Source organism: Bos indicus, chromosome 21, assembly GCF_029378745.1.
Source record: "Bos indicus isolate NIAB-ARS_2022 breed Sahiwal x Tharparkar chromosome 21, NIAB-ARS_B.indTharparkar_mat_pri_1.0, whole genome shotgun sequence".
NCBI classification, from domain to species: Eukaryota; Metazoa; Chordata; class Mammalia; order Artiodactyla; family Bovidae; genus Bos; species Bos indicus.
The window spans coordinates 13,441,023-13,460,740 of record NC_091780.1 but is presented as its reverse complement, the minus strand read 5'-3'; positions in this window follow the sequence as shown (position 1 = coordinate 13,460,740).

Sequence of the window (19,718 nt, the reverse complement as noted above, 5' to 3'; positions counted from 1 at the left end):
AAGACTGGGTTATAATGCAATAGGGCCATGACTGTTGAGACATCCTTTAATCATCCCAAGCTTCAATTTCCTCTTCGGTTAAATGAAATCTATCCTACATATCTCACCACTATTATGAGGATCAGATACAGCAGTGGTTGCGCACGTTATAAAACTTAAAGTTCAGTAAAAATAAAAGCTCTTTGCATTATTTTATCGCTGTTATATGATAAGGGAGAAGCCATAGGTTAAAATGATCACCCACCTGTTCTAAATGCTAGCTCCTATGGTAGGGAATTACTGAAAGAGCATGTTTAGACTGGAAATGACATTCCTTTAAAAAGAGCAAAGGAATGGCTTATTTAAAAAGCCATTGTTAAACTTCTGCTTTGTTAAACTTCATTAGAAAGAGAAAGAAGCAGAGGGTTGACCATGACAGATCTTGGGGAAATAAACGAGAAAAGACTCACATACGCCTGATTCGGTTTGGCTTGAAAGTGAAGGTGGAAGTCGCTCAGTTGTGTCCGACTCTTCGCGACCCTATGGACTGTATGAGTGAGTGAGTGAAGTTGCTCAGTTGTGTCCGACTTTGCAACCCCATGGACTGTAGCCTACCAGGCTCCTCGGTCCATGGAATTCTCCAGGCAAGAATACTGAAGTGGGTTGCCATTTCCTTCTCATTGCAGGCAGAGTCTCTACCACTGAGTCACCAGGGAAGCCCAGTATAGTATATAGTATAAGCTATTGTTTACAGTATTTGCTGACTTTTGTGGTGTAATATTCCCATTGTGGTCTATTTCAAGCAATAAGATGACCTCACCAAATGTGGAAAAGATTCACATTATCACAGAAATCTATAATCTTTGCATCATGAAATTACAATAGTTATATATGTTCTTTAAATATTAATAAAATGTAGTAAGATAGCAATTAATGAGTCTTGAGTATTGACTTATTCACTATGATTTCTTTCAAAGTAAGCTAATTAAAAAATAATAATAATGGCTATATTTAACAATGGACTTGCAAAATCCCTGAAGATTAAAAACCCACTCTTGTGAGCTACTGAAACTTGACTCCTACTAGCGACTGGTCCTCAGTAGTCCTTTCCACGTAAAGAGGATGCTCATATATAAGATTTTGAGAATGCATGCAAAGTACTTGGTAAACAGTGTCTAGGTTTTAAATGTCATTAAGAAAAAATTCAGGGCTCTGTGCTCTGGTCCATGTTGCATCTTGACTGAGAACCATCAACAGACCCCTAGTGAACTTCCTTCCCTACAGCATAACACTTTCTTGCATCTGAAAGCCACATACAGGGACTTCCCTGGTGGTCCAGGGGTTAAGACTTCGTCTTCTAAAGCAGGGAGTGTGGGTTCAATGCCTGGTCAGGGAACGAAGATCCCACATGCCTGTGGCCAAAAAACCAAAACATATACCAGGAGCAATGTGGTTTTTCCTGTGGTCATGTATGGATGTGAGAGTTGGACTGTGAAGAAGGCTGAGCACTGAAGAACTGATGCTTTTGAACTGTGGTGTTGGAGAAGACTCTTGAGAGTCCCTTGGACTGCAAGGAGATCCAACCAGTCCATTCTAAAGAAGATCAGGCCTGGGATTTCTTTGGAAGGAATGATGCTAAAGCTGAAACTCCAGTACTTTGGCCACCTCATGCGAAGGGCTGACTCATTGGAAAAGACTCTGATTCTGGGAGGGATTGGGGGCAAGAGGAGAAGGGGATTACAGAGGATGAGATGGATGGATGGCATCACTGACTCAATGGACATGAGTCTGAATGAACTCTGGGAGTTGGTGATGGACAGGGAGGCCTGGCATGCTGCGATTCATGGGGTTGCAAAGAGTTGGACACGACTGAGCGACTGATCTGATCTGATCTGAATATTGTAATAAATTCAAGGAAGACTTTTAAAATGGCCCACATCAAAAAAAAATCTCAGAAAAAAACTTAAAAAATAAAAAATGTAACATAATGAAATTATTTCTGGTATGATAGAATATGAATCTCAGATATCACATTAGTGTTTGATGCTGATAGAAAAGGATAGATTATTACACAATTAATAAATCCACTTCTCTTGTCTCTGGAATACACATTTCTATAGTCATTAGAAGTCTCTTTAAAGATCAGTCTCAAAAACAAGCTTTTTATCCCCACTTGCCTCATTTCACTTTTCCCATTAGTAGCAGTTTAAAAATTCTTCTAAACTGCAGTTCTCATTATGCTTTTCTTCCTTTCTGCAGACTAGGGTCTTTATTCTCCTTATTCTAAAGCTTTAATATTTGAAATTAGTCTCATAAATTTAAAAAGGACACCCACATGGTTGATTATTTTAAAATTCAATCAAATGGATTTTTTTTTAACCCTTTCTTGAAAGCAGTGGGGGAGTAATGGATAAATGTATAATCAACTGCATAAAATTTGACAGACAGATATTTTATAATACTGCCATGTGGGAGTTCAAATACCAGATGCTTTTTATCATGACAATCCAGTTCAATTCCCCAACCAAGAGAAAAGAGTACAGCACATTTGAGGACCAGCTGCAGGGACCTAACTCTGTCTCGCTGCCAACAGTAAAGCCGAAACACAGAATCCCAGCCTGAAATAGAGACAAGGGGCTTTGTGAGCTCACACAGACAGAGATTTTAATGACAGGCTATTAGGACATCTTCTGTTTGTCTCCCATATGCTCAGTTGAAGAACTGGAAAATAAGTCTGCAGCAATTTGAAGTGCCAAGCAGCTAAAATCACTGGGCCACCTGTGTACTTTGATGATCCCTGCTTTAAGGCAGTTTCTGGCTAACAGGACTTGGAAAAGTCAGAGCTGTCTGCTCCTTTTCAATGAGACATTTGCCAGTGGGGGTCAAGAGGCCCAGACAGAGGGAACTGTCCTTAGATTTAGTGCCTTTCCAAATTGGAACCCACCAGGTTTAGGGCAGTTGATCCCCAACCTCAGGAATGGGAGTCTGATCTTCTGTTCACCAGGGTCTACCTGAAGCTGACATTCAGAAGTAGAGACACGACTTTGCAGGTCTGTGTAGCATAAGGTGTAGATCTGGAAGCAATATACTAAATCCAGAGGAAGCTATGGGCAAAATCTTGATGAGAATGCCGCCTATAATGTGGGGTGACAAGAAACCAATGGAGTGAGGAGACAGAGAAGAATGGAATCCTACTGATTTCAGTAGAATTTCTCCTCCTTTAAAAATGATGGGAATTTTCCAGTTTGAACATTGAACCACAGGACCACACTTGTGAGTAGGAATCAGGAAACCATTGTTGAGTGAGGTACAATGGGGCAGTCCTGTTTCCATTTCCCAACTACAGTGTACAGTTCGGAGCTCACCGAGTTGCTCCAGGTACCCAGCTGGCTACTTGGACAGGACCACAGCCTTGTGAAGAAGGCTGGCTATTTCAGAGGCCAGGTTCAGGGTCTATAACACAGGACCCAGCCCACAGAGGCTCAGGATTTTCCACAAGGTGCCACTGCAGTCAATGACTGCCTAAGAAATTCTTTCCCAGTCTCTGTTCCGTTTCCCAGGGAGGGCTGGTTCCCTTCTTTTCCCATCACTCAGTTGCCTCTCACCATGGACCATAAGTTAAGTAAAGTAAGTAAAGTGCTCATATACTCAGTCGTGTCTGACTCTTTGCAACCCCATGGACAGTAGCCCACCAGGCTCCTCTGTGCATGGGATTCTCCAGGCAAGAATACTGGAGGGGGTTGCCATTTCCTCCTCCAGGGCATCTTCTCAACCCAGAGATTAAACCTGCATCTCTTACATCTCCTGCATTGGCAGGAGGGTTCTTTACCACTAGCATCACCTGGGGAGCTACCACAGACCATAGTGAAGCCGCTCAGTCATGTTCGACTCTTTGCGACCCCATGGACTGTAGCCCACCAGGCTTCTCCGTCCATGGGATTTTCCAGGCAAGAATACTGGAGTGGGGTGCCATTTCCTTCTCCAGGGGATCTTCCCAACCCAGGGATAGAACCCAGGTCTCCCACACTGCAGGCAGACACTTTACCCTCTGAGCCACCGGGGAAGAATACCACAGACCATACATCACCTCTAATTTTCTATGGAGCTTCCTGTGACTCCAAGCATCTCTGGTCCTGTTTCTTGGGTTTGATGAGGCATCCAAGCCCTCAAAGCACCTAAATTTCATGAACATCCCTTCCTATTCATGTTGCTTCCAGGCTAACAAAGGCAGTTTGAAAGTTGTCCTCTACTCCACCCTCTTGGCAGTGTGTCTTACAACAGTCATTCCCAGATAAAGAAATTGTTGCTGGGAGAAATGTTAGCCAGGCTGAGGGACAGGCCTGGAGTCACGCGAAAGAGGAAAGAGAGCAGCCTAAGGGTCAGCTCTTAAGGAGCCAACTGTGTAACCTTATGGGACCTCGATTTCCTCCCCTTAGACGGTAAGAGGCAATGATGCAATAGAGTTCAATTTTTTTTCTACCTTCAGACACGTTTATTAAATTGGAATATCATTCAGTATTTAAGTCTGTTTTTTCAGAGATCACATGGAACAGATTGATTTAAAGCCCTGGCAGCCCACTGGGTCTCCCCCTCATCTTCCTGGGTCTTCCAAAGCACCTCTGCATAACCTAGGAACTTCTCAGAATCCCATGTAAAACCCACAGAGCTGGGTGCTCTATAAATTTGTTACATCATGACCATGTTAATGTGGAGATCACATTAACAGGAGCTGAGACTCCAACCAAGTCTTTGTATTGCACCTTCTATCCCAGCACCTCTTCTTTATCCCAGACTGTTTCCATCCCTGGGCCCACTCCACTGAGTTTGGAGCAGTAGGGTCAGGAAAAGTCAAGTTTACACTTTCAGGAGACATATGACAGAATCACACAGCCTTGCCCTGGGTTTGGGGGCAACAACTAAGCTTTGGGTTCCCAGTTCAGATTTACAAGCGGGAGCTCAGAAGCACCTAATTGCAGAAGACTCTCGAGAGTCCGTTGTACTGCAAGGAGACCAAACAAGTCAATCCTAAAGCAAATTAACCCTGAATATTCACTGGAAGGACTGATGTTGAAGCTGAAGCCTCAATATTTTGGCCACCTGATGCGAAAAGCCAACTCACTGGAAAAGACCCTGATGCTGGGAAAGATTGAAGGCAGCAGAGGAAGAGATGGTTGGATGGCACCACTGAGTCCATGGACACAAGTTTGAGCAAACTTCAGAAGACAGTAAAGGACAGGGAAGTCTGGCTTGTTGCAGTCCATGGGGTTGCAAAGAGTCAGACATGACTTAATGACTGAACAACAATAACAACTCTAAAGCACCGATGGCCTTGGAATAGTTCTCCATGCAGTCATCTGAAAAGCTTTGCCCACCTCTCTATCTTTCACCTCAGGCCCTCACATTCACAATGTTCCAGACACTATGGCCTTCCTTCACTTCCTAAAGCTAAAACACCTTTGGATGACAAAGCTGTTGCATATCTTATCCCTTTTGCACGGAGCACATTTCCCTCTTCTGGCTTTTTGCCAAATAAACTTCTACTCCATCATTGCAGTGGCAGCTCAATTGTCCCTTCTCCTGGGAAAGACCTCTCTGACTGTTAAGTCCACATGGAAGCCATCTGTTGTTCATGCTGACCATCAAATGCAGCTCTCATCCATGGCCCTTGGCCAAATGTGGTTTTACAGTCTGCAAACCTACCTTTGCAAATAATCTGCCTGATTATTTGATAAGTATGCAGCTTTCCCCCTAGACCAGGGGTTGGAAAACTACAGCTCGAGGTCCAAATCCAGTCCCTTGCCTGTTTCTGCAAAGCTTTGCTGGAACACAGACATGCTTCCTACTGTGAGTATCACCCACTGCCGCCCTTGCACTACAACAGCAGAGCTCAGCAGTTAGGATGGAAGCTGTATTGTCTCCAGAGTCCCAAATTCCTGACCCTTTACAGGAAAAGTTTGTCAATTGTTTACTTTAGACCATAAGAATTATTTTAAAAGTATGTTTATTTTGTCCATCATTTTATCCTCCTGGACCTAACACAATTCCTGGCATATATTTCTGGCATAATTAATATATGTTCAATGAATGATTCAGTGGGGGAATCCACAAGAATCATTAGTTATATGGGTATAATGTAGACAGAATCACAAACAAACAAACAAAAAAATTGTATCAATTAGTTGTATGGGTATAATGTAGTCAGAATCACAAACAAACAAACAAAAGAAATTGTATCAAAGAACGAAAGCCCTGTTTTTGTTCTTTGTTTTTTAGGGTTTTCTTCCAGTTGTGCATAATTAATATATGTTCAATGAATGATTCAGTGGGGAACTCCACAAGCATCATTAGTTGTATGGGTATAATGTAGTCAGAATCGCAAATAAAGAAACAAACAAATTTTATCAGTAGCTTAAGAAAGAAAGCCCTGTTTTTGTTCTTTGTTTTTTACGGTTTTCTTCCAGTTGTATTAAGATATAATTGACAGAGAGCACTGCATAAGTTTAATGAGTACAGCTTACTGGCTTGACCTACACACATCGTGCAGTGATTATGACAGTGAAGTGATTATTCACAAGTTAAGTGAACATTCATTGTCTCATACAGACACAGTAATAAAGAAATAAACAAACTTTTTTGTCTGATGAAAACCATAGGATTTACCCTCTTAATAATATTCATGTATAACAGAGAGTAATGTTAATCATTTTTATCACATTATACATTGCATCCTTAGGACTTATAACTGGAATTTTGTATATTTTTGACTGTGAACAAAAGCCCTGTCTTTGAAAGGCATTTTTATTTGTTAAATTCTTTATCATTATCAAAACAAGCAAAAACTAGAAAATATATGAGTGAATGATTGTGTTATTCAAGTTATTAGAGTTGGATTAGAGTTGATATTAGAGTTGGATTGATCGAAATTAAAAACCGATCTGGTATAGGGCTAAAACATAAAATCCTAATCAACCAGCCAAAGCAAATTGTTCCACACAGGACATAATGCCCTTAATTTGCCAGCCAGTGATTCAGCCTTTTTAAATGAGACGTGTAACTCACAGATGCTAGTTTTTAATACTATTATGAAACATGATTTGTTCCCAGTTGGTTTTAAAATACTTTTATTTTTCTGTTACATAAATGGTCTAAGTTATGAATAAAATAATCACATTGCCAATTCTCCCATTCCATGGCTAGGCATGCATAGGTATCAATTTTCCCTCAAAGGACAAATTACAGTATGTTTGAAGACAGTCTGGATTTCAATTATTATTTTTATTCCATCACCAAGTTGTGTCCAACTCTTTGTGACCCCCTGGACTGCAGCACACCATGCTCCCCTGTCCACTATCTCCCAGAGTTTGCTTAAATTCACATTCATTGAGTCAGTGATACTATCTAACCATCTTATCCTCCATCTACCCCTTCTCCTTTTGCCTTCAATCTTTTCCAGCATTAGGGTCTTTTCCAATGAGTCAGCTCTTTGCATCAGGTGGCCAAAGTATTGGAGTTTCAACTTCAGCATCAATCTTCCAATGAATATTCAGAGCTGATTTCCTTTAGGACTGACTGGTTTGATCTCCTTGCAGTCCAAGAGTCTTCTCCAGCATCATGATTCAAAAGCATCAAATGAGCATATTAAACACACATACCTACATTTGGTAAGTAGCATTATGCTTCCTTTAAAAAAAATTTTGCTTAAACTTTTTTTTCCTGCTATTATAGAAAATAACCAATGTACAGACTGGGGCTAGGAAGGGATGGAAACCTTTTGACCATATTGATAGATTCCTGCTTGGCGCCATCCTCTACTTTCCACAGCACACCACAAGCAATTTATGACAGCAATAAATAGCCAAGTATTTTCTGTATTCAAGGTAGCTGCCTGGATCCAGAAGAAACATAGCTCTGCTTTCAAATTTGATCCACGTAATAGATGTGGAAGCCAGGCCTAAGAAAGGGAGGTCATTAGATCAGGAAGCAGCTGTCTGGCTCTCCTTATTTCTATTCAGCAGCCATTCCCGAGGCGTGACTGTCACTGCTAAACAATTTCCCAAGGCCTCGTTCATTTGGCAATTTAGGAAGAGCCAGCCAGTGCCTGCTTGGTGTGTCTCAAAAGGCAGGTCTGCACTGCAGTAGATTAGAGCACAGGCTCATCTCAGTGTAAAACCTGCTTCTGTCACGGAGTAACTGCCTGGGGCAGGTGATTGGGCTGCTCTGTGCCTCAATCCCTTTCTCTAAGAAGGTGGGTAAAGTGATGACACCGTAAATAAATCGGTAAGGGCTTCCCGGGTGGTGCTAGTGGTCAAGACCCTGCCAGGCAATGCAAGAGACATAAGAGATGTGGGTTCGATCCCTGGGTTGGGAAGATCCCCTGGAGAAGGAAATGGCAGCCCACCCCAGTATTCTTGACTTGAAGATTTCATGCACAGAGGAACCTGGCAGGCTACAGTCCATAGGCTCGCAAAGAATCGTACACAACTAAAGCCACTTAGCGCAAGCACAGCAGCATGTATAAAGTGCTCAATAAATTTGAGCTCTCGTTACAGTTTTGAGGTGTTCTACATCTTTTCCCCACAAAGTTTGGCTTTCAGTTCCTATTTATGCTTATTCATGTTCTCAGTCATATGCTCAATCGAATTGTTCAAGGCAACTGAAAGATTCCCAAGCTTTACTTATTCTAACAAACTCCATGCTGAGTTCTTTGGTTCTAAAACTTTTCAGCTTTTACTCTAAAATGCTTTGGCCACTTCACAAAAATAAAGAAGAGTTAGCATTTATTGACTACTTAGCTATATGCCAGACATTGAGTAAAGTGACTGTGCTTTGCTGATTTGATTCATGTAGTCCTTTAGTGAAAGTGTTAGTCGCTCAGTAATGCCCAGCTCTTGATGACCCCATGGACTGTAGCCCATCAGGCTTCTCTGTTCGTAGAATTCTCCAGGCAAGAATACTGGAGTGAGTAACCGTTCCCTTCTCTAGGGGATCTTCCCGACCCAGGGATCGAACCCAGGTCTCCTGTATTTCAGGCAGATTCTTTACCATCTGAGCCACAAAAGAAGCCCATGTATTCCTTACGATAATCTTAAAAGCAGGCTTTATGATCTCCATTTGACAGGTTGATAAGCTGAGTCTTAGAAAGGTAAGACATTTTTCTAAGGACTGTAACAAGAGCAGAATTAAGACCCCAGTCTATCCTGCCCAGACTAGTCATGTGACCTGGTATACAAGTGGTTTTTGGTGGATGTGGTATGATGCAAACATCTTACAAGCAGGGACTTAACAAGTTTAGTTTGTCTAATAATTTATTTATCATCTCCCACCGGCTTGGCAAATTCTGTGTCTTATTCAGTTCTTAGGCAAGAGATAGACATGCAGGTCACTTCAAGTAGCAAATGTGGTTTCTATTCTGAAATTGATCTGTCAGAACTTAATTTCACAAAATGGTCCAGCCACCTTCAAAGACAGTGTGGTGATTTCTTATAAAACTAAGCACATTCTTATCATACAATCCAGCAAGTTTTTCCCTTGGTATTTACACAAAGGAATTGAAAACTTATATCTATGCAAAAATCTGCCCAGGAAAGTTTCTATCAGCTTTATTCATAATTATCAACAATTGAAAGCAACCAACTTGTCCTTCAGTAGGTGAATGAGTAAATAAACATTCCGCAAAATGGAATATTATTCAAAGCTAAAAATATTAATAAATGGGCTATCAAGCTATAGAAAGACGTGGAGGAATCTTAACTGCATAGGGCTAAGTGAAAGAAGCCAATCTGAAAAGGCTACCTATTGAATTTATTCCAACTCTATGGCATTCTGGAAAAAGCAGAACTAAGACAGCAAAAAGATCAGTAGTGGCCAGAGGTGGGGGAGAATAGATGGAGCATGGAGAATAGTTTGGTCAGTGAATGTACTCTGTATAATGCTATAATGGGGGAGACATGTCATTATAGGTTTGTCCAAACCCATTGAATGTAAGAAATCAAGATACAAAAAGACCAAAAATAAAACAAACAAACAAACCCCACTGCTATTTCTGAAAAACCTGGAGGGAAAACACAGTGTTGGGAGCAAAAACAGGGAGTTGGGGGCAAAAGCAGGGAGTTGGGAGCAAAAGCAGGGTACTGTGCGTGTCCTCTGCACTCACTGCCACAAGAGGGTTGGGCAAACCACCTAAAGCCAGCCCTCCAGCCCAACCTCCCGGATACACCCCTATCCTCGCCCCATATAAGGAGCAAGCTCGATGTCCTTCGGTAAGTGAGGAGGGAACTTGTAGTTTCTTCTCACTCCCCACCTGCTGTGGCAGGAGCCGCTGTAAAGCCTTGCCTAAAAAAAAAAGTTCACCATAAGTTTGTTCTTGAGGTCCATGAGTCTGCTTCTGTTTTGTACATAAGTTCATTTGTATCAATTTTTTTTAGACTTTACACATAAGCAATGTCATTCATACACCTGAAACTAACATATTGTTAGTTTACTATACTTCAATATGAAATTTAAAAAGAATTATATTCTTATTAAAAAATAATTTTAAAAAATCAAAATTTAAAACTATGTGAGCTAGAGGCCTTGGGTGGCGATGATGTGTAGCTTCATCAGTTGCAAAAAATGTACCCCTTGGTGGGGGATATTGATGATGAGAGAGCATAATGTGTGGGGGCAGGGTTTACATGGGATATTTCTGTGCCTTGCCCTCAAATTTCCTGTGAACCTAAGACCACTCTAAAAAATCAGTCTTAAAAATATAATGTGAAATCTTCTCTCTTTTTATACCTACTTCTGTCTCTTCCATTTTTCTCTTCTTCCTCGCCGCTTGCTCTACCAGTAGTCAGAGCACGTATCGCTCTCCAAAGGGTCTGCTGAATTTCCTACCATTAGAGTTTAGAGCCAACAAAGGTCCATATAGTCAAAGCTATGGTTTCGCCAGTAGTCACGTGCAAATGTGAGAGTTGGACAACAAAAAAGGCTGAGGGCCAAAGAATTGATTATTTCAAACTGTGATGCTGGAAAAGACTCTTGAGAGTCCCTTGGGCAGCAAGGAGATCAAACCAGACAATCCTAAAGGAAATCAACCCTGAATATTCATTGGAAAGACTGAGGCTGAAGCTCCAACACTTTGGCCACCTGATGTGAAGAGCTGACTCATTGGAAAAATCCCTAATGCTGGGAAAGATTGAGGGCAGGAGGAGAAGGGGACGACAAAGGATGAGATGATTGGATGGCATCACCAACTCAGTGGACATGCGTCTAAGCAAACCCCGAGAAATGGTGAAGGACGGGGAAGCCTGGGTGCTGCAGTCCATTGGGTCACAAAGAGTCTGACATGACTTAACAACTGAAAAACAATGAAAAGAGTTTAGAGAGGGGGTGGTGCCCTCCAACCCACTCTTGATTTGGCCTGAGGATGGGGCAGGAAGAGGTGTTGACAAGATTCCACAGCTTTCTCCAAAACTCATCACCAAGTTTTTATTTCTGTAACTTCTTCAATGTGTTCATTGTCTTGGACTAGATATGAGGACTCTGAAGGGCCCAAGAGTTGTTCAGGGAACTCTAGCTTACTTATTTTGAAAATTCACATTTTTACCCTGGAACCTCACATGGGTGTGCTGTGACTACTGTGCCTGACTAATGCATCAATTTTAACATCTTTGAATAAGTACAACAGACAGGAACAGTTTTGTCAACTGCTTGACCCTGGGACTTGGAGGCCCAGAATCTGCCCAAGTTCTATTTCTGCTGAGATATACAGGTTTCCTTTATTGAGCTCAGAAGCTCTAGGGCAGCCCAGCAAGCATTTCCACGCTTGATGGGCCGGCATACAGAGCATAGTGCAGAAATCCTGTGTGCAAATAATAGAGATACCAGGGCCCTGAAGGAAAATGTGTAAGTCAGACTGATTTCTAGCTCTGGTCCTTATAAATTTATGTACATGGCCAGTGGGTAGGCAGCACTATTTGCAATAGCTAGGACATGGAAGCAGTCTAGATGTCTATTGATAAATGAATGGATAAAGAAGTTGTGATACATACATACAATGCAATAGTACTCAGCCATAAAAAAGGAATGCATTTGAGTCAGTTCGAATGAGGTGGATGAAGCTAGAGCCTACTATATAGAGTGAAGTACGTCAGAAAGGGAAAAACAAATCTCATATATTAACACATATATGTGTAATCTAGAAAAAATCGTACAGATGAACCTATCTGTAGGGCAGGACCAGAGACACGGACATAGAGCACAGACTTGTGGACACAGCAGGGGAAAGAGAGTGGAACAAATTGAGAGAGTAGCATCGAGACGCATACACTACCACATGTAAAATAGCTAGCCAGTGGGAAGTTACGGTAGAGCACAGGAAGCGCAGCCTGGTGCTCTATGACAACCCAGAGGGCTGGAGGTGGGAGGGAGGTTCAGGAGGGAGGGGATATATGTATACTTATGGCTGATTCACGTTGTTGTGTGGCAGAAACCAAAACAACATTGCAAAACAATTATCCTCCAATTAAAAATAAATGAAAAAAAAAGAATACATGACAAGTACACAAAAGAGGAGCATCACTAACATCCGGTGACTTTCTTTGTTTCTGTTAGATGATCCACCACGTCTCCTGCACTGCCCCAAATCCACAGTCAGATGACAAAGGGTCAGAGAAGCACAAAAAGTCAGAATTCCTCAAATATCCGATGGGGGAGCTGCAGCAGGAACAGAGGGTAGTGTCTTAACCCATGAGCAGACAAGTCTGCATATGGACTGCAACCCAGGGAGTCCCGTGAGGATGGTGACAACATCAGGAGAAGGGAAATGGTTGCTGGGAAAGTTGACTTCCCATTGAACACATGAGAGATCTACTGGGCTCCCTGAACAAGCTGGGATGGACTAGAGTGGATCCAGGATTCACCCTATGATGCACGCGGGGCCTGATCTAGGATACTAAGTGGGACCCCACTACACCCAGGGAACCCAGGAGCAGATCTAGCCCATCCTTGCCTTCTCACATCCAGTTTACCCCTGCCTCTCAGGAAGGTCATCTCCACGGCAGAAACCAGGGAATAGCAGCCCCTAGGAATGTTTGGAGCACCTGTTCCTTTAGCCCTTGCATCCCTAGGAACCTGGAGGACAGCCCCTTCCACCTCTTCTGGTCATTCTCAGGGGAGCCTGGCTGATGGTCAGAATGGTTTTTCTGACCTCCAAGAACCCCAGGGGAGATCTGCAGTGGTCAGGGCCAGGCTTAGAAGCACCCAGATGAAGCAAAAACTGACTAACCACAATGGCATGCCCTGGGGTTGGTTTAGTCCTGGATAGATGGGGCTTCCAGGCTGACCTGCCGAGGTGTGAGGTCATGACAGTTCCTGTTTCAGCACAGCCCCAAGTCACGCGCCACGTTTTCTTCTGGTTTGGGACTAGTCTATTGTTTGGCGTAAGCCAGTCCATTGAGCAAATTCCATAGGAAGAGCTTAACGTATCCATAAGCTGGAACCCCAGGGCTGAGGTGGAACCTGATGCTACAGTCGGGCCCTGAAGATTGCACCCATCTTTCTGATGGCTCAGGACTTGAATCATAGGGGCTTCTAGAAGGAAAGGCCTATTTTTACCCTCGGGTAGCTTTGAGACTGCCTAGTTCACATCTTTATATGTTGTTGTTGTTCAGTCACTCAGTCATTTCTGACTGTTTGTGACCTCAGGAACTGCAGCACGCCAGGATTCCCTGTCTTTCACCATCTGCTGGAGTTGGCTCAAACTCATGTCCATTGAGTTGGTGATGCTATCCAACCATCTCATCCTCTGCTGCCCTCTTCTCCTCCTGCCCTCAATATCTGCCAGCATCAAGGTCTTTTCCAATGAATTAGCTCTTCTCATCAAGTGGCCAAAGTATTGGAGTTTCAGTTACATCATCAGTCCTTCCAATGAACATTCAGGACTGATTTCCTTTAGGATGGACTGGTTGGATCTCCTTGCAGTCCAAGGGACTCTCAAGAGTCTTCTCCAACACCACAGTTCAAAATCATCAGTTCTTCAGAGCTCAGCCTTCCATGGTCCAACTCTCACATCCGTACATGACTACTGGGAAAACCATAGCTTTGACTATCTGACATATGAGGGGAAAAACTCTAGAGGGATAAACTGGCTCATCCATTATAGCAGAGAAGATTAGGGATGCTCCCATGACTCCAACACCCTGGGTAGCTGTGGTCCTCCTCACCACTTAGACTCTGGGGAGGATGCCCTTCAGGGAAGTCTGAGGTTCCTAAACAGGGTTCTATGTGAACCATGGATTTTCTGAATGAGTTTCTGGCAGTTCATTTAAAGAAAGAAAGAAAAACACAGGCAAAAACAACTTCTAAATCAAGCGCACCCATTCCAAGTCTCCAGGCCCCAGTGCTGAGGCAGTTCTTGAGGTTTTCAACGAATCAGAGCAAAACAAAAATATTCCACAAGCGGGTCACGCAGCATTTCTCGTCTCCAACATGTAAACCTATGGGGTTTTCAATTATTGAACATGGGCGGCTCTGAGCCTTCACCTTGGCAGAAGAGTCCACAGCTTAATACAGGTCGGCTCAAAGGGACACTTCCGTGTCTAGCTTACATTTTTTAACTTCCCTTAATTTGTTTTATTACTCCCAGACTCATTTCTTGATACCTGATACTTTGTCCACTTATGCGCTTCCTGTCATTAGCCACAGCCTCGGAAACTTTCATCACTTTCTCCAGAGTGAAGGGGGGTTCACATCCCGCCTTTCAATTAGGGCTGCTAGCTGGCGTTGTTGTTTTCTGCCCTTTCCGGGAGCAGAACACTCTGCAAAGGATGAGACATCTGTAACAGGATGTCTGGCCCTGGGGGAAAAAATATGTCATGAGGGGCCAGAGTGAAGGGGTGGCGTGAGGGGTGGGTGAAGATAGCCTGGATGGCAGGGGCTTTCACTCTGTGCCCTGCCCCCTGATTAACGCGGGTGCTCTCCATGGACGAATGAGATGATTTAAGGGCAGCTGGAAGTAATGTTGGTGTGTTTTTTTTGTCTCAGGTCCAGGGGATCTTCCCCAATCCAGGGATGGAACCCAGGTCTCCTGCATTGCAGGTGGATTCTTTACAGTCTGAGCCACCAGGGAAGCCCAAATTGTTATTTAACAAACTGTCTAACCGTTGGCTAACCTTTCTTTTCTGATTAAAAGAACATCACACTTTACAGAACCTTATTTTCTTATGTATTTAAATTGTTTTCTTTTTCCTTCATAACAATAGGCAGAGCTCAGCTGGTCCCTGTCCCCAAAAGACTCTTGGAGCAACTGGAAAATTGTAATTTAAGAGTCATCCAACTCCAAGTGCACTCATTTCACTCGGCTTAAATAAGGATCTTTCCATCATTACATGTTATAATTATGTCACCACACGCTATATAATTCCAATTCGATGATGATTGTATGCCATATATTAACATTAATTGTGTAACTAGACATAACCATATGTTTATATGTGGATTTAACTGCCATCTTTAAAAATCCTACAAAAGAAATATGTGAGGGATTTTTTTAAAAAGAGGGAAAATATCAAGGAAAAGCATGTTCAAATGCATATATAAAATAAAGTATATGGAGGAAAAGCAAATAATCGAATACGTTTTCAAATTTGCATTTAATTATCCCAGTTTTTGTTCTTTTGTTTGTAAAAATCATATTATAATATTATGATAGCTCAAAATAATCAGATAGATCAGCCATGATTCCACTATAACATGTCTCCTTTTCAGATCCAGCTCACATCCACGTAGATCTGTGCACATCTGTGATGTTAGCATCTCATAGAATTGTGGGTTCTGCATCACCATGTAACTTACCATGAGTGACTTTTCCTTATTTGTTGCTACGTCCGCATCATGCACCGCAGTACGATGCATTGACTGGAAGCACTGACCCTGAAATAAGACTGCCTGGTTCTGGAGTCCTCTGCTACTCGCTAGTTTTGTGACGTTGGTCGAGTTGGTTACCTTGTTTATGCTTCAGCATCTCCATCTAAAAATGGGCAATCATAAACATCTACCTCATGATGGTACTGTGAAAACTAAACCAATTATTATAGGTGAAGGGCTTTGAAAATGGCACACACAAGGCGTTCAGGAACGGTTGAGCTGTATTGTTGGTGATGATGTTTCTAGACAGCTGAGAACCACAATTTACGGATTCTTTTCCTGTTTGGTGACAACATGAATGTCTCCAGTTTCTGATATCCTTAGGAATGCTTTGCTTTTATTTTTTCAGTGGAAGATAATTGCTTTACAGTATTGTGTTGGCTTCTGCTATACAACAGAATGAATCAGCCATAAGTAAGCATATATCCTCTCCTTCCTGAACCTTCCCCCAACCCTTCCTAACCATCTAGGTTGTCATAGGTTACCACGCTGAGCTCCCTGAGTTAAACAGCAACTTCCCATTAGCCATCTCTATTACACATGGTAATGTATATGTTTCAATGCTACTCTCTCAATTTGTCCCACTCTCTCCTTCTCCCACTGTGTCCAAAGTCTGTTCTCTATGTCTGCATCTTTATTCCTTCCCTACAAATAGGCTCATCAGTACCATTTTTCGTAGACGAATATTTTTGTGCATATAACTTTTCTATGTCCTTGAATTTTTCAGCGCAAAATTATCAGCTAAACATTTGAAATACACCTGTGTAAAGAGCTTATTCTAAGCCCATCTCAACACAGTACCCCAGCTAGAAAAACAAAATCAGCTCAGCGTAGAAAAATAACTGAAAGAGGTATAAATGCTTGCTGCATTATTTTTAAATATTCCGGAAAGAAGCAAAACTTAATATCCTCTTTTCACAAACCCGTGTCTCCTGCCTCGTCCACACATACACTTACCACCAAGTTAAATTCCTGCTCCAATCCTCTTTCCCCTCTCGCATCTAATTCCTTCCGTAGAAGCTCGTGTGTTATCATCTCCTGCCAATGACTTTCTAATCTTCCTAAATCCAGCTCTTACCTCGTTTGAATCTATTAAGAGGCCCAGGGCTGACCTGCCAAGAGTTCCCTGGAAACAGTCAGAGTGAGAAAAATTGAGTGGGGAAAAAGGTGTTCATTTGTCTTAGAACAGAGAAAAGATAGGAGTTTTCATTATCTATCTGTCCATCCACACATATATTCACATGTGACATACATAAGTATTGACCCACACAACAAATTAAGTTTCTGCCGTATGTTTACTTCTAGTTTTCTATATTTCTAAATCGCTTTCTCTGTTTTAAGAGCTTTTTACGTGGACAGTTTTGAAAATCTTTATTGAATTTGTTACAATGTTGCTTCTATTTTAGGTTTTGGTTTCCTGTCTGTGAGGCACGCGAGATCCTAGCTCCCCAACCAGGGCTTGAACCCATGCATCCTGGTTAGAAGATGAAGTCTTAAGGAGTTTCTCCAAATCATTTTCTTACACTCTTATGCCAAGTGTTCAAATTACTAAAAATATAAGTATGTGCAGTGCTAAGTCACTCAGTCATGTCCAATTCTTTGTGACCCCAGAGACTGTAGTCCACGGGGCTCCTCTGTCCATGGGGATTCTCCAGGCAAGAATAGTGGAGTAGGTTGCCATGCCCTCCTTCAGGGGAACTTCCTGACCGAAGAATCGAGCCAGGGCCTCCCGAATTGCAGGTGGATTCTTTACTGTCTGAGCCACGAGGAAAGCCCAAGAATACTGGAGCGGGTGGCCTATCTCTTCTCCAGGGGAACTTCCCAACCCAGGAATCAAACCAGGGTCTCTTGCATTGCAGGTGGATTTTTTTTTCCAGCCAAGCTACCTGGGAAGCCCGTAAGTTAGTATAACACAGTTCATTACAGCTAAAATCAGCATCATTTAGTGGTCACTAGGCACAAGGGGCTACTTCTTTGAGCTTCTCAGAGCACAGGCATCTCATTTAGGCCTGAAGAGATGAACAGAGTTTAGAAGGAAAGCTTCAGCTCACTGGCTTTCGTAATGAGACGTCCCTGAGTTACACCTATGCACCCTCATTGTGCCATTGGGAAGCCTGAGGGCGGATGTGCAGGGCATGTGAAATAAGTCAGAAAAACCCAGGGGTGAGGCACGCTGGGACTTCAGCACAGCTGACCAGCAGGAAACAGGGAAGAGCTGGATGTGAGCTAGAAGTGTGAGCACCAGGGGTTGACTTTTATGGGGAGTTAACTGCATAAAAGCTCTTAGTGAGCTCAAATATAGTTTGGGCAGTTGCTGGTAATAACAAGAAACGGAGGCCCGTTTTGGTGAAAATTTGGCCACAAAGGAGCAGTGCTCTGTCAGAGAACACGAAGGACTGTGAGCAAAGGAAGCGCCAGACGGGGCAGCAGGGGGTAGGAGGTCAGGCTCAGGTCAAGCCAGCCTGGGTGTTAGAGGAACCTCTGGCAACGTGAAGAACTGAATATTCCCAGCATGAGAACTCTGTGGTCCAGTCCTATATTGCCCAGGCTGGACCAGTAGAGCAGAAATAGGGAAAGAGGAAGACCACGTCCTACCCTCTGCCGTCAGGCGCCACTAGCTCACCAGGTCATCTCACGTGCAATTGCCTTCTTTTGCTCACTCACTGCTAAACTCTAAGGACAGGGCATCATTTTCTTTTCCTCAGAGGGATATCAGGTCCTTTGTTCAGCCTCTCTAGAGTGTTCTTCCTTCCCTGGTTCCTCTTCTAGGTAATTCAAAACTGAATTCCTAAAAAGCTTTCCAGATTAGTTTGTGAGTCCATTATTTCATTTATTCAGTAAATTCATTGTGCACTTGCTACATGCTAGGCACCGTGGGGGAAAACGATACAGAGAGCAAAGCCACAAACAGGTAACCAACCAGAACCTGCTGTGGAGCTCAGGAACTCTACTCAGTGCTCAGTGGTGACCTAAACTGGAAGGAAATCTTAAAAAGAGGGGATATCACACACACACACACACACACACACATATATACACACACACATACAACTGATTCACTTTGCTGTACAGCAAGATACTAACACAACATTGTAAAGTAACTATATTCCATAAAAGTTAAATTTTAAAAAGAGAACAAAGCCCTGCCTTCAATGGGTTTACATTCTAGTGGAATAGATATCTATGCTGCTGCTGCTGCTACTAAGTCATGTCAGTCATGTCTGACTCTGTGCGGCCCCATAGACAGAAGACCAACAGGCTCCCGGGTCCCTGGGATTCTCCAGGCAATAATACTGGAGTGGGTTGCCATTGCCTTCTCCAATGCATGAAAGTGAAAAGTGAAAATGAAAGTGAAGTCGCTCAGTCATGTCTGACTCTTAGCGACCCCATGGACTGTAGCCCACTACGCTCCTCCGTCCATGGGATTCTCCAGGCAAGAGTACTGGAGTAGGGTACCATTGCCTTAATATAAATTAATACAAGTAAACTAGAGATTTATACATGTTATGAAGAAAACGCAAGCCAAGGGATTATAGCTGAGAAGTCCAATAGAATCTCCTGCAATAACATAAATGTTCTGTATCTGTGCTTCCCATACGGCAGCCAAGAGCCACAAGTAGCTATTGAACACTCTAAAAAATGTAGTTGGTGTGACAAAATCAGTTTAGTTTAGTTCATTTAAATAGCAATATTTGGCTAGTGGCCACCATATTGGACGATGCAGCTCTATAATATCATAGATTTCTGTTTGGTAGGAATTATACCGATTTATATGCTTATCTGCCTCTGTGATTCCTTGTTTAAAGCAGGAAGCATTTGCATTTTGTTTGTTG